The 14,366-nt window shown below is 34.9% G+C and overlaps 3 non-coding genes across 3 annotated transcripts; 2 read left to right on the forward strand and 1 right to left on the reverse strand.

The window, feature by feature from the left end:
- Nucleotides 1-4,769: 4,769 nt before the first annotated feature.
- LOC128532381 (U1 spliceosomal RNA) lies at nucleotides 4,770-4,934 on the reverse strand. The gene has a single exon (XR_008361290.1). It is a non-coding gene; the product is annotated as a U1 spliceosomal RNA (small nuclear RNA).
- A 7,551-nt stretch (nucleotides 4,935-12,485) lies between these two features.
- Nucleotides 12,486-12,676, forward strand: LOC128532389 (U2 spliceosomal RNA). The gene has a single exon (XR_008361296.1). It is a non-coding gene; the product is annotated as a U2 spliceosomal RNA (small nuclear RNA).
- A 730-nt stretch (nucleotides 12,677-13,406) lies between these two features.
- LOC128532374 (U1 spliceosomal RNA) lies at nucleotides 13,407-13,571 on the forward strand. Its single transcript, XR_008361284.1, has one exon. It is a non-coding gene; the product is annotated as a U1 spliceosomal RNA (small nuclear RNA).
- The last annotated feature ends 795 nt before the right edge of the window (nucleotides 13,572-14,366 follow it).

The raw sequence follows: 14,366 nt of genomic DNA on the forward strand, positions 1-14,366 counted from the left end.
CTTTAAATCAAGAGCGAATCGTCCACTCTAACAGATTTTGTGTAATGAATCCACTTTTGTGTGATTCCTCTGTGGCGGTTATTCGGCAACAGCACCTCACCTACCGAGCAAATGATTGGTTACTTTGGCCTATGTGTCTTCACGAGAAGACTTTTGCAGAAGACTCAGCCCTGGTTTCTACTGAGGGTGATGATGCTGTGTATGAAATCATTGACCATTTGCTATGTAAGAAAAACAATAGCATGACATTGTGAAGATTTCAATCAGGATATAATACCTCTCAAAAGGTTTATTAAAATTTTAATAATTGAATTCAAAAAATGAAACTCGTATATGGGTCATTCTTCAAAAATGGAGAAAAGTGCTGTTACTTAGTTTTGGTGATGCGGAAATCATTTAAATTAACATGAATTACATTTTTTATTTGTCACATACACAAACATACACAGTATGATGTGCTGTGAAATGCTTACACAACTGTTTTTAACCTTGAAAAGAAAAAAAGGAAGCATAAATGCTCATAGGAAAGAATAAAAAATATATAATCTATCTTTTCTTACAATGAAATAAAATAGAATAGAATAAAATGTAAGGTAGAAATATGTAAAGTATGTAAAAATGTAAGACAAAAAAAGTAACATACATTACTTGTGGATGTGCAGAAAATATAGTATGTTCTTTTAATCATTAAATATTTTTTCTTACTTTAATGTTTACAATTAAACATTATTTAATTGTAGCATTTTTAAAGGCCACGTTTAAGGAAATGTCTTGTCACTATAATCATACATGGAAGTGGGACCATATACTTTTTACCTAGAGATTTTTTTCTACAAAATAAATCTGATTCACAATAACATCAATATCTTATGAAAAAAAGTTAAACACAGAAATCATGAAACAATAATTAATTATAATTAAAAACTTCACTCACACACATCTCAAAAGAAATCACACTGGTTCTTTCAGTCTGACCTCAAAACAAAGAGATAACGGCCTAAGTATGCTTCCTACATACTGTAGATGTCACAAAATAAGTGTATGAGGCTTTCTGAGAGGAATACAGTTGATATCATTCATAGATTTACACAGTAAAATGCCACTGCTCTTATTTATTTCCTTATTTTTCTCTATATACATTGTTACTGTATACCGTATGGCCACTGGACATTTGACATTACTTAGAATATAAATAATTAATTATTACAAAATTATATATATTTATATAATTATTCTATAAATTACTTTATTTATTTACAGAATTAAAAAAAATAAGTAAATAAGTACTAAATGTGTAAGAAAATCTGTATAAATCAAAAAGACCAGAATGATCAGATTGACCGTGAAAAGCGAACCGAGGGTGACAGTGGCAAGGAAAAACTTCCTGAAATGGCAATAGGGAGATACATTGAGAGAAACCAGACTCAAGAGGGAACCCATCTTCATTTGGGTGATAACGGGAATTGTTTTGCAGTCATCCTTGTGTGTTAGGCAGCTGGAAGTTCAATATAACCTGCATTGTATTTAACGTATTATCGAGTCTAGTTTAGTTAATATCTACAGTACAAAACTGTAGGAAATTCCAGTCCTAAACTATTGAGCGCCTGCAGTCATAAGTCCCCAGAGAACGACTGTGTGCATCAGCCGAGTCGGGACCGTCATGGTAAAGTTAAACCATCCCCAGTTACCACCAGGCTGGGAGAGAAGAGAGAAATACCAGTTAGGTATGGTCACAGTCACATAATATTTAGTGCAAAGTGCAATTAGGGACTGCCAGATCTGCTTCTTTACCCAAGACAAATCTATTCTTGGGTAAATAAATAGGTTTTCAGCACCACTGAGACTGTGTCTAAGTCCCGAACATTAATTGGAAAGCTATTCCATAACTTTGGGGATTTGTAAAAAAGACCTCTGCCCCCTGCCGTAGTTTTCATAATTCAATTCAATTAAATTTTATTTATATGGCGCTTTTAACAATGGTCATTCTCTCAAAGCAGCTTTACAAAAATGAAAGAAATTCATTAAAAAAATTATAATTAAAAGGGAAAAACATAATAAATTGTGTATGTGTGAGAAAAATGTGTCTAGATAATAATGAGATGAATGAATGAAATTTCTCTGATGGGCAAGCCCAGTGTGACGGCGCTAATATGCAATACTGACAAGTAGCCTGCATCCTTTAATTGAATTAGGCGTGGCAAATTGTAAGACACTAGCAATTTACTTAGGTAGCATGGCGTGATGCCATTTAGTGCTTTATTGGTCTAAATGTATTTTAGAATTAATAGTATTTTAAAATCAATGCAAACTTTCACTGTGAGATAGTGCAGTGTGAATAAGATAGGGGTGATGTGCTTCTGTTTCCGGTGAGGACTCTGGCTGCTGCATTCTGGACTAGCAAGAGCTTGTTTATGTACCTAGTTGAACAGCGAGACAGGAAAGCATTACATTAATCCAACTTAGTGGTATCAAAAGCATAAACTCATTTTTCTGCATCAACAATACATGTATCTTGCCAATATTTCTAAGATTAAAGAATGCTATACTGTTAATATTATTTACATGAGCTTTAAATGAAAAATTGGAATCTATAATCCCACCAAGTACTTTTACTGCTGCACATGAAACAGAATGGCCACCCAGTGGCCACAGAGTTTGTGAACACAGAGTTACTGTGTTCACAAAAAGCTTACTTTTAGCTGCATGTGGTCTTAATACCAGTACATATTCCTCAAATTTGGTTGAGTTTGTTGAGACATATAACTGTGTCAACAGCATAACAGTGGAAACTAATATCATGCTCGCGAATTATGTTGCCCAAAAGAAAACAGGTAAAGAGAAAATAGAAATGAGTCTAAATTCGAACAGTGTGGAACACCAAACTTCACTTCAGAACATGCAGAATAGTCAACATTTAAATTTAGAAACTGTTAACGATTAGTCAAATAAGATATAAGCCAGGAGAGGGTGGTCCCCTTAATTTCTACTACATTTTCTAATTTATAAAGGAGAATACAATGATCAGTGGTGTAAAAGCTGCACTAAGGTCAAGTAACATAAGCAAACATGATCAGAGGCCAGTGAGAGGTCATTTACTTCTCTTACCCAGAGCTGCCTCTGTGCTGTGGTGTGGCCTAAATCGTGACTGATACATTTTGTGTATGCTATTCCTACTTACTGTAAATATGAACATGGCTACTGTGCTCTAATCATTTAGGTTTGATATCGGCCTGTAGTTGGACAGCTGACAGGGGTCAAGGTCAGGTTTCTTAATTAGGGATTTAATAACCGCTAATTTAAAATATTTTGGTACATACCCACTCCTGAGTAAAGAGGGGTTTTTTGTAACAAAGGTTTAGTATAGGATACCTAGATTAGGTACAGGATCTAGTACACAAGTTGATTATTTTGCAGAAGAGATAAGTGAAATGAGTTCAGTCTCCAGAAGGGAAGTAAAATACTTGAGTGTTGATCTAATATAGCTAGCCTATCATCTACATCATTGTTTATTAAATTGTGTGGTTTTAAGGTCTAATTTTTTTGGCTAATGTTTACAATTTTGTTATTGGAAAAAAAATCATAAAACCTAAAAAAAATCTTAACTAACCAAGAGATACACAGTATTTACACTGTATGAATAGTAATTTACTAAAATTTAAAAATTTTTAATATTTTGAGTTACTGGATTTCATATAGGACAATCATTGAAATAAAAGAATAGCTTGTAAGATTTCACTTGACATGTTCTGAATTTAGTATATGAGTTTTACTTCTTGAATAAAATATGGTAAAAATAAAATCCCTACATCCGATTCATAAAATTTCTTGAGATACTGAATATTAAATACGTAAATACGGTATGCACCAAATTATACAGTACTGAAACTCACACATCTCAAACAAGCATGTGCATTTGTTGACAGGGCAAAGCAGTGTTCCCAGAAGTGAAAAGGATGTTGTGTTGGGCAGTTGTTGTTGGAAACAGATCTCTCAGTGGAAAAAAATATATATTTATAGTTTAGTATGATTTCCGTTCATACGGAAGTGGTCGTGAATAGGGACCGATTTGAAAAATGTGACAGAACAAAGAACAAGTCAAAGAGAGATTTAATAAAACAGCACCATGTAACACAGTTATGCTGTCTATTGTTAATTTTGTTGTTCTTGTTGTGTTGTGTCAACATTAAGCAAGCAAATCATCTTCTTTTGCCGGAGTCTGCAGCCACCTGCATACTGCAGCCATGTATCTTTCAGAAGAAATAAACTCAGAGATGACGAGGTGATATTGTTCATCTTTCCATATCAGTATTGTATATTTTGCCGCACACTGTACTTCAGCAGTTCTAAATCACCCAAAGCATTGGAGAAATACCCTATTTATTCACTCACTCATATTGATTTATTATATTTTGTTAATTCATTATTTTGTATGTGTAATGACAAAGTCTAACTAAAACCATGACTATAAATGCAAAATTTATTGGTACTAAACCTTACTTCTCTGCACTAAATCCTGAGCTCAGTGGATGTTTAAACACTCCAAAAGTTTAAAAGTAAAAACCTTACGTGATGTATGTAGTGGTATGGCCAGGTGTGTAGTGAGCTTCATATAAATATGACAATATAGTGATAAGCATATAACTTTTAAGTTAGCAAGCAAATAAATTAGACAAACACAACATTCTTAATTTCTCAAAATGCAAATACACTCCTACGATTAACATCAATGGCTTAAAAAAAATGACTTCTGACTTTAGTACAACAAATATCAGGGGAGAGCGCGAACGCAGTCCCCCACTACCAGAAATTATGCAGTCGAGATTCCCACATTTGGGGAATTCGCAGGGGTCAGCACAACCGAGAGTGCAATGGTTGAGCCTCACCCTGGGTGAACCACCTTCTTGATCATGGTATCTCCCCGGCCAGGTAAGTATGAATTGCTACACCATCGCCTAGCGACTGCACCAGCACACACACCGTTTACCATCATGGTGACAAATATACCATTTATTACAAAATTATCCAAGTATAAAAGACATTAATCTAATACTGCTAAAAATAACCTCTATTACATATAAAGCCGTGTAGTCCTCTCATTTCTATTTTACGTAAAACAGTACACTACTTCCCATGATGCATTGCTACTGAATACATAACGAGATCAACACCGTTCAAGAAATTGTTTTATTTCTTATCATGACACATGTACTAGAATCACAATATTCAGTCAAGAAAAATCCCTCATCGCTTTACGGTAAGAAATAAAAGAAAAAGATGTCAATTATAGTTTTTATTTATTATAATATACATTACATATAAATAGTTTTGAAGCAGTTAGCCCCGCCCCTCAATGTGCAGGTCAGGCGAAGAGCTACAACCAAGACAAAACGAATTATCTACAAGAAAGTTCACTTATATCTTTTTTAAACAAGAGATGGGAGTAGAATGTTTGATACAATTACAAAATGACTATGTAAGCACAATCTGCGGAATAATCTGCAAATAAAGATCTAAACAAACACATGAGAGCGGTGTCCGCCCGCTAATAAGACTCCGGATACAAAGCTCCGGATAAATAGTTCCGCCTGCCACAAATTGTGACTTGCGACTTATTTCGTAAATGTGTGAATGTTTATATGCATCAAATGATGCCACACTGAATTACAAAGCTGGCAAACCCACAAAAAAATTATTATATAGTCCCGGGTGGGGGAACGATATTAGACTAATAACATTATGGTTTACATGTGTTTGTTTTGGTAAAAGTTTTAGTTACAGAACTTCATTCATACAATTTCCCTTCTCACCAACACCATCTTTTTCAAACGTGTGCGTGGGTGCAAAAGTCTAACAGGCAAGGTTCAATTAATCTATCTGTGGGTGAGTCAGGGTAGTAACTCATGCAGTAGTCCGTGTATAAAATAAGATAAGATAAGATAGGTCTTTATTAATCCCAAAGGAATTTTTTCTCCAGTGGCTGCATATTAAAAAAAGATACAAATACAATAGGATAAGAAAAAGAGAAAGAAATAAAATACAATATAAATATATAAATAGAATAAAAAATATATAAAGAAACTTAAAAACTATAGATTGTACAGAAAGGTGCAGTATTGTCTCTTTTAGTGTATTGTACATTTATGTTATTGCACCCATTATTTATATTGCACATAATATTTAATATTGCAAATAGAATAGTAATGATATTGCACACCAGATATTGCACATGATTTTCATAATATTGTATATTTAGTGGTTTTGCATGTGATATTGTTATTGTGATAATATTGCACAGTGTATTAGGGCATGATAAAGTTCTATTGATTATTCTGATTATTTATTACATACATACATACATAGACACACACACATACACATACACACAGTCAGCCAATTTATACATACGTCAGGAAAAGAAAAACCAAACCTGTGTGTATTTTTTTTTTTGGCTGACTCTGTGTATATAGACACTAAATTATATATTTAAAATCACAGATATGGTTAAATGCAGCTTTCTAACCAAACATTTAAACTGAAATAAAAACACTGAATTGGAACTAACACGTGATAAACTAATGTGTGAATTTTTTAAATATGTGTGAAATATATTAAACTTGACCTGAAATGTATAACATTGCCTATCAATGGCCGCATATGGTATTGCGGGGGGGGGAACAATTCACGCAAAAAAGTTAAATGTCTACAAGGTAACATGCACTGCAATGTAAAAAAATAAAATAAAAATCACGATGATTTCCTGGAAAATCAAAGGACGTACAAGGTTTTATAATACATACAATCTAAACACTTAGTAAGAGGTGGAAATCCCTGAAATGTGTGCATTATTTCACCAAAATAATATGACATAGTAATTACCAAGAAAACTTTTTTGACGTTTTTTTTTTCCTGGAAAAAGTGTGAACATTTCTAAAACATGAACAACGTTTTCCTTAATCCCAAACTGACCAAAAATAATAATAAAATTAACTTCAAGCATGCGTCAGTCATCCGCCATTACCTAGCAGGAGTTTATAAAGGCCTGCTGGGTCATATACAGCGCTACCTACCTTCATTTCATTTACTCTGGAAGCGCAGTATTCCCACCATAATGCATAAAAGTCCATTTTCAAAACTAAATAAATAAATGCTTACATTACATGTGCGAATATTGAAAGAAAACCTTCAGCTAGCAAACTAAACTCCTTTGACGGTGGTAAAATTACGAGTAACCGTAAAACACTTCATATCAGAAAAACTAAATGTATTTTAGAACTTTCCACATTTACGTGGAACATTTTCAAAGATTGATTAGCTTCATATTCTAATTATCTTGCTTAGTCGTGGTATTCGAAATTACTGCAAAATGAATTATTTTTCGAAAAATTGCAATGACCTCCTGCTACCTAATCGAGGTCCTCTCCAAAATACTGCCACCAAGCGGTCGGATACAAAACAACAGAACGAAATAAGTGTTTTTTAAATTTCTACAGCAATCAATTTATACCTAAGTTCAGGTGTGTTTATATTATATCTAAATAATATAATAATTCTCCTGCTGAATCTAAGAATATAAAACATTTGTTATATATTGCTATATATAATGCTTATACTGTGTATAATGGGAGAGGAAGTGATCACTATTACTAACGTTCCCTCCTCCAAATAGACACTTCTTAAAAGGTTGACAAGCTTTTAATTTAATTGTAAATCAAACTGTACCTGACACACACAATAAATTCATAAATTTTTTTGTGAAGTACAAAGTCTGTCTTTACTGCGCAACTAAGCGAAGTCATGTGAACTTAAAGTACAGTAAGCCTGATTCTAGCCATTCGAAAGGATGTTCATTTTTTGCGTTGACAGAACTGCATGTCGAGGGAGTGGGACCGCAGCGAGGCTTTAAACCAATTATAATACAGTAGCTGAAATTTTTACTGACTCTTCTTAAACATTGTAGCTATAATTATAGATTCAGAAGCAGTGCATGATGAAAACTGTTTTGTTGGTAAAAAAAAAAAAAAAAAGACAACTGCATTTTAAGTGTTATAAAGATAAGTGTTTATTTAGATTGGGCTGTTTTACCCTCATAGGCGGCACGGTGGTGTAGTGGTTAGCACTGTCGCCTTGCACCTCCAGAGTCCAGGTTCGATTCCTGGCCAGGCTTGATTTCCATCTCTGTGTGCATGGAGTTTGCATGTTCTCCCCGTGCTTGGTGGGTTTCCTCCGGGTACTCCGGCTTCCTCCCACAGTCCAAAGATATACAGGTTAGGCTAATTGGCATTCCCAAATTGTCCATAGTGTATGTGTGTGTGCCCTGCAATGGACTGTCTTAATGTTCAGCCTCCTGGGATAGGCTCCAGGTCCCCACGACCCTGAATACAAGAAAAAGTGGTATAGAAGGTGAGTGAGTGTTTTACACTCAGCTGTTATGTTAAGTGGGCCCTGGGACTGTACGACGTGCAAAATTTAATGTAGCTTGTGAGACAAATACAAAATGGGATTGGTTAGTAATGTGCCATGAAAAAAAATGTCACAATGTAAAGGGAAATGCCCACACAATGCTACATCATCAAAGTAATTAAAGACATTTAACATTAAACATTTAAAACACTGGTAAGATTTATAAAGATTTATATGACGAACAAAATAGTTTGAGTGCATCAAACGATGTTGTGTGATGGTGATCTTTTGCCCAGTGTCCAAAGAAAAGCTGCATCATTCATCTGTAAGTGTTTTGGTCTTGCTTTGAATTAATATGTTGAATTAAAAGCTTGCTTGTATGTGAAATTGCCCACATTTATGTTTTCGCTAGTCTACGGTCTATAACTGTAGACAGTTCGGCCTTGTGATTGGCCTAGAGTCTATGGTTACTGCAGACACTGTAGACTTAGTTCATTTAGATGTGGATTGTTGCTTTATAATTGGTATAAAATCTAATCTGGGTGTGTGTCCTTTTTTTAATTTAATTTAAATATTATTTAAACTTAGGCTTTATATATTGATTTAAATTTTGAGTTTTAATTTGGTTTTGGCCATACATTTGGATTTTTTGGAGTTACTAAAAAAACATTCAGTATTAATGTTCATTATTATTAGTCTGTTGTTGTATACGTATGTAAGTGTACACTAAAACTTAAGACACCCATTCCAATCCACCTTGCGAAATAAGGTTCCCATGGAAATCGGTGTGTCATATTGATTAATAGTGATTAATATTATTGGAGATCACTTAATAGTTTGGTTAAATCAAATTTCTAAAAAAAAAATACAGTAGAACTTGCAGCAATGTTTATTAAAGAAAGTAAATACTCTTACTTTCTTTATTAAACATTGCCGCAAGTTCTACTTGCACAGTGCGAGGAGATCTTTGGACTTAACTGTTCTGTAGCTTTAAGAAAACCACATATCAGTGAGGATAGTCAGAAAAAAAAATTCAGTTTGCTAGGGACCAGATGAGTCCAGAGTTTCAGAGTGGTGGGTGCATCAGAGTAAGATGATGTGATTCACCCATCATGGATCATTTTCACTGGAGAAAAAGTGTCTACCATAGAGGTAGTGTTTATAAAATGTGAAATTAATATAAATAAATATTAATACATTTGTATTTGTTGTTTGTTACATGTAGTAAACACTTTTGTGCTGGCCGATAACGCCAGCCTGTTCTATTGGCTACGACTGCAAGTATGTTTGCATATCTATATTTGTATATATGTGGGGAACACTGGGCAGTCCAACGAAATATTAACATATGTTTCCAGACAAATCCCAAACTCTTTCCCAGAACTCTGTTCCGTGGCAAATAGATTTAATACGTTCTGGAGGCTAGTTCTTAGGGTGAAATTTTGTATCGGATAGGAAATAATGAAAATGCAGATAATCCACTCCAGCCAGTGAAAAAATCTTACCAACATTAGCAATTTCCAACAGTATAATTATATTTTGCATATAAAAAATAATCATTTAGGAAAGGCATGCAAATGACATACAATGAAATAAATAGACATTAAACCTCACTTAACCTTATTTTATGATTCCTCTTGGCACCAGCTGTTTTAAAAAAACAAAACTTTTTTCTTGATAACGTCCTTAATGACATGTAACACAGCTATTGTAAATAATGGATTTTTATAAAGCTGCTGACCATTTTTTATATGGTGTTTTTAAACGTTTAGAATTTGTTCCTGTATAATTGCCCCATCAGTTGTGTTTTGGTTCCCTGTTTTCACTCTCCCTCTTTTTTTTTCCCTGGCACTACATAGTCTGTGAATCCTTGTGTCTCTTTGCTAATATCTCAAAATTGGATTACTCACCATTGGGACAGTATCACAGGACAACATTTCTTTTTTTATCGTTGTGCTCACAGATTGACTCATAAAGCCTGTAAGGCCAATACAATACTCCCGCACCCTCACACACATACTCACTCACACAGTATACAGGACTTGGGACTATACATCCATTCACAAACACAACAAAACATTTTGTAGTGAACCATTGGATAGGATTACCTTACAGAAACCGAGAGCTTTTCACAAGCCTGTTCTCCTTGAGCCTAATTTAGACATGTGTATCTACAGCCAGAGAGGGTTTGAAAAAGTATGTGGAGACCTCTTTGTTTACTGTCCAAATTGGAAGTAAAAGCAGATCTATTATGTGTAGAATGCCATCCTGAACTTTTAAGGTACAAAGATGTTAAAACTGTGTAGCTCTGCAATTTTATTTAACGAAATGTTCTTGTTTTACAGATAGTTCAAGTGCTTATAATTAATTTACTTCACTTAGATATTAACCTAGTTAACCCAGTGTAGGTATCTATTCAGTGATAGAAACTTTAAAGCACTTTTTGTAAGTCGCTCTGGATGAGAGCATCTGCCAAATGCCTTAATGTAAATGTAAAGAGTGGCCAGGTCTCATTTATTGTAGGTAGGGGACCGAGAGACAAAAGTAACGCTATAAACATTTGTTAATCACAAGCTACCCAGGATTGGTGCTAGACTACACATTGTCTTACATTTCAAACAATTTTTCCTTACTTAAAGTTCACTTGATTAAATAACCAGTTATTAAACAGCAAAAGTTGTTCTGTTAGAACGGTATTTCTTAACCTTGGTCCTGGAGGACACGCTGCCCTTCACATTTTAGTGTCCCTGTTCTATCACGCCCACATCAATTTAGCAAAAGCTGTTGTTACTTAGTCAAATCACACACGATTTATTAATCGAGCGCATGATTTATTAATCCGTGTGCTCTGTTTGTTCTTTTTTTCCCCCCTCATGACCCCTGGGGGGCTCCGTAAAAAACAGTTTGGACATCATGAGCAATTCTTTATTTTTCCCCGGTGTTTTGAAACGGACCCCTAGGTGGCTCTGTTGTGGACCTGACCCGGATTATGTAGTAGCAGGTGATTGCAATTTTCGGCCAACGATTACGTTTCCTAAATTTCGGGATTCAATTACTAATAAGAAGAGTAGTTAAAATTTAGTTTTAAAAATAAGTATTAAGTGAGGTAAACCATAATTATTTAAAAGTATATATTTCCCTTATTCATAGTTTTACCCTTTAATTTTTCGCGCACCCAAAGCTGTTTTTTAAGCACGTGTGACAATTTTATTTCATGAACTTGGAAACAGAAATGTCCTTTTATGCTTTTTGGTGGGAAATGCTGCACGTCCTGAATAAATAAAGTTATTTAGCTCTGTATATGAGCGACCAGGCCTGTATAAACCGCTGCTGGAAAATGGTGCTTCAGTGACGCATGTGGTAAAGATGCACTTCTTTTACTTTTCAGTAAATTTAGAACTGAGGGTAAGGTTTGGGTTTTGAGTAACTGTTTGCCTTTTTGTATGTTTACGACAAAAAAAAGTTTTCTTGGTAATTTTAATGAAATTTTGCATTCAGTGCGTGTTTGGTGATTCTACTGTTTTATATTGCAGATGTTCAAATATTGCATTTTTCCCCTTCTCACCCAAAAAAATCCTCGTCGTGAAAATGTTTTACATCGAAGAGCAGGTGGTGAACGTTTAAGCTTTTCAGGAGTTTGGCTTTATTTTTCCTGATTGTTTTCTCCTGCAATACCAAATTTGACCACTGAGAGCCAATGTTCTATAATTCAGATGAAGTTTAACAACTTTTTGATTCCCCCACACTCAATTTGCAGTGTTGTTTGTTAGCGGTCAAATTATTTTACTCCACTTTAAATGTTTGTTTTGAAACATGTTACTTTCCGAACCAGTGTGAGTTTGTACTGAGCAGAATTTTGTACGCTGGCCTCTGATTGGCTAGTTTGTGCATTAATTATAATTTCTCTCGTGTTTCACTTAAATAGCCTCTTTCGCCTGATAGTTTCAATAGAAATCATGTTTTTATGAATAATATTACTTCATCATTTATATAGTGTTTATACAATATTAAAAGAAATGAGCATTTGCCTTCCTTGGGATTACTGATCTGTAGAATCACCCCGTTTGTTGTTTGTTGCTGACGGCATCGCTTCTCGGCCTTTTGGCTAAGATCAAGTGTAGTATCTGTTCTTATCAGTTTAATATCTGATACGTCCCCTACCCGGGGACCATATATTAAATTGATTTTTGGAACAGGGAGATGGAATAGGGGCTTGCTCCGTCCACTCCACGCATCGACCCGGTATTGCAGTACTTCCGGGAACGGTGCACCCCCTCTCTCTCTGTCAAAGAAAGCTTCTTATAGCAAATCTGTCTGTGTATGAATTTCTGCGTTAAAGCTCACGGTTATAGCGTTGCTTTATTCAGGGCCGATATGTTTAGAGAGAAGTACAGCAGAAGTACTTTTACACAAACCATTAATTATTTTTTTTCTCTTCGCTACGCCTTTTAACCAAACTGTACGTAATTTATTATGCATTTCGGTTAAACAGAAATCCTCGCGCTCGCGTTATTTTTAAACGACTCTTTTTGTTTATGGGAACTGGTTATATAGCTCTTTCTTCTAAAGAAGTTTTATTTTGACTGAAACTGAACTGCATACCAAGCGAGGGGTGGGGCTAACTATAGCGAGGCCTTAAAATAGTTCTAATAAAATAGTTGAAATATGTTACCTGACTCTTATTGCTTGCAGCAGGGCAACACGTCTTCTTTTGGACTGTCTGTTGTGATGTTCTAGGACATGCTACGATTGTTTTAAAGCAGTTTCCGGGTCGTTGTAGCTCTCGTACATTCAGAAGCAGTGCATCATGGGAACTGGCTAATTGTTAAGAAAATAGACGACAGTACGGTTTTACGTGAAATAAAATAACTGGTTTATTAGCGGTCTTCTTATATTGTGGTTTTTTTACACTCTGATATTTGTATAACGGTTAGTGGTACATTTGTCACCATGATGGTAAACAGTGTGTGTGGTGGTGCAGTCGCTAGGCCGTGGGGTAGCAATTCATACTTACCTGGCAGGGGAGATACCATGATCAAGAAGGTGGTTCACCCAGGGTGAGGCTCAACCATTGCACTCTCGGTTGTGCTGACCCCTGCGAATTCCCCAAATGTGGGAATCTCGACTGCATAATTTCTGGTAGTGGGGGACTGCGTTCGCGCTCTCCCCTGATAATTGTTGTACCAAAGTCAGAGTTTATCTAGCATTTATAAATTTGCAATAACATTTCATAAACGTTTTCCTTTTAACTTTTGCTTAAACATATTTCCTCTACTTAAAAATCAATAGATACTTTAAATCCGAAGGAAAGTTCAAACATCCAATAGCAAGAACATGTTCGTTCTAATTCAACAGAAATAACCAAAAAAGAAAAGCTGAATACATGTGAAGAATGAGGTGAACATCTGACATATAGGCAAATGTGTGATAAATAGCAGTAAAATTACGATAGAGCGTTATTTTCTCCCTAAATAATAAAAACCATTATTTAAAAACTGCATTTTGTGTTTACTTGTGTTATCTTTGACTAATAGTTAAATGTGTTTGATGATCAGAAACATTGTGTGACAAACATGCAAAAGAATAAGAAATCAGGAAGGGGGCAAATAGTTTTTCACACCACTGTATTCTTGTAAACGCTGACAAACTATAACTTTACCTTGTGTAAAAACAAGTATGAAGTATGTAGGGGAATCAGTCTTTTATATATACAGTCCTGAAAAAAAAAAAAAGGTCTTTCCTGAACCTCTGCAGAAACATAACGTAGTACGCAGGATTACACTTAATATTTTAAATGTATGCATTTGAAAGATCTTTGTTTATTATAAATAAAATGAATTGTACTTCATGCACCTGAGTAATGAGGAACTCAAAGTTCCCACTGGGTTGGATGAAAGTTAAGTGAGCCTCTTCAGAACACCTGGTAAATAAAAGACCTCAAGCAAGAGTTCTTGCCATATCAGTAC

The sequence above is a fragment of the Clarias gariepinus genome, chromosome 10 (assembly GCF_024256425.1).
Source record: "Clarias gariepinus isolate MV-2021 ecotype Netherlands chromosome 10, CGAR_prim_01v2, whole genome shotgun sequence".
Classification (NCBI taxonomy): domain Eukaryota; kingdom Metazoa; phylum Chordata; class Actinopteri; order Siluriformes; family Clariidae; genus Clarias; species Clarias gariepinus.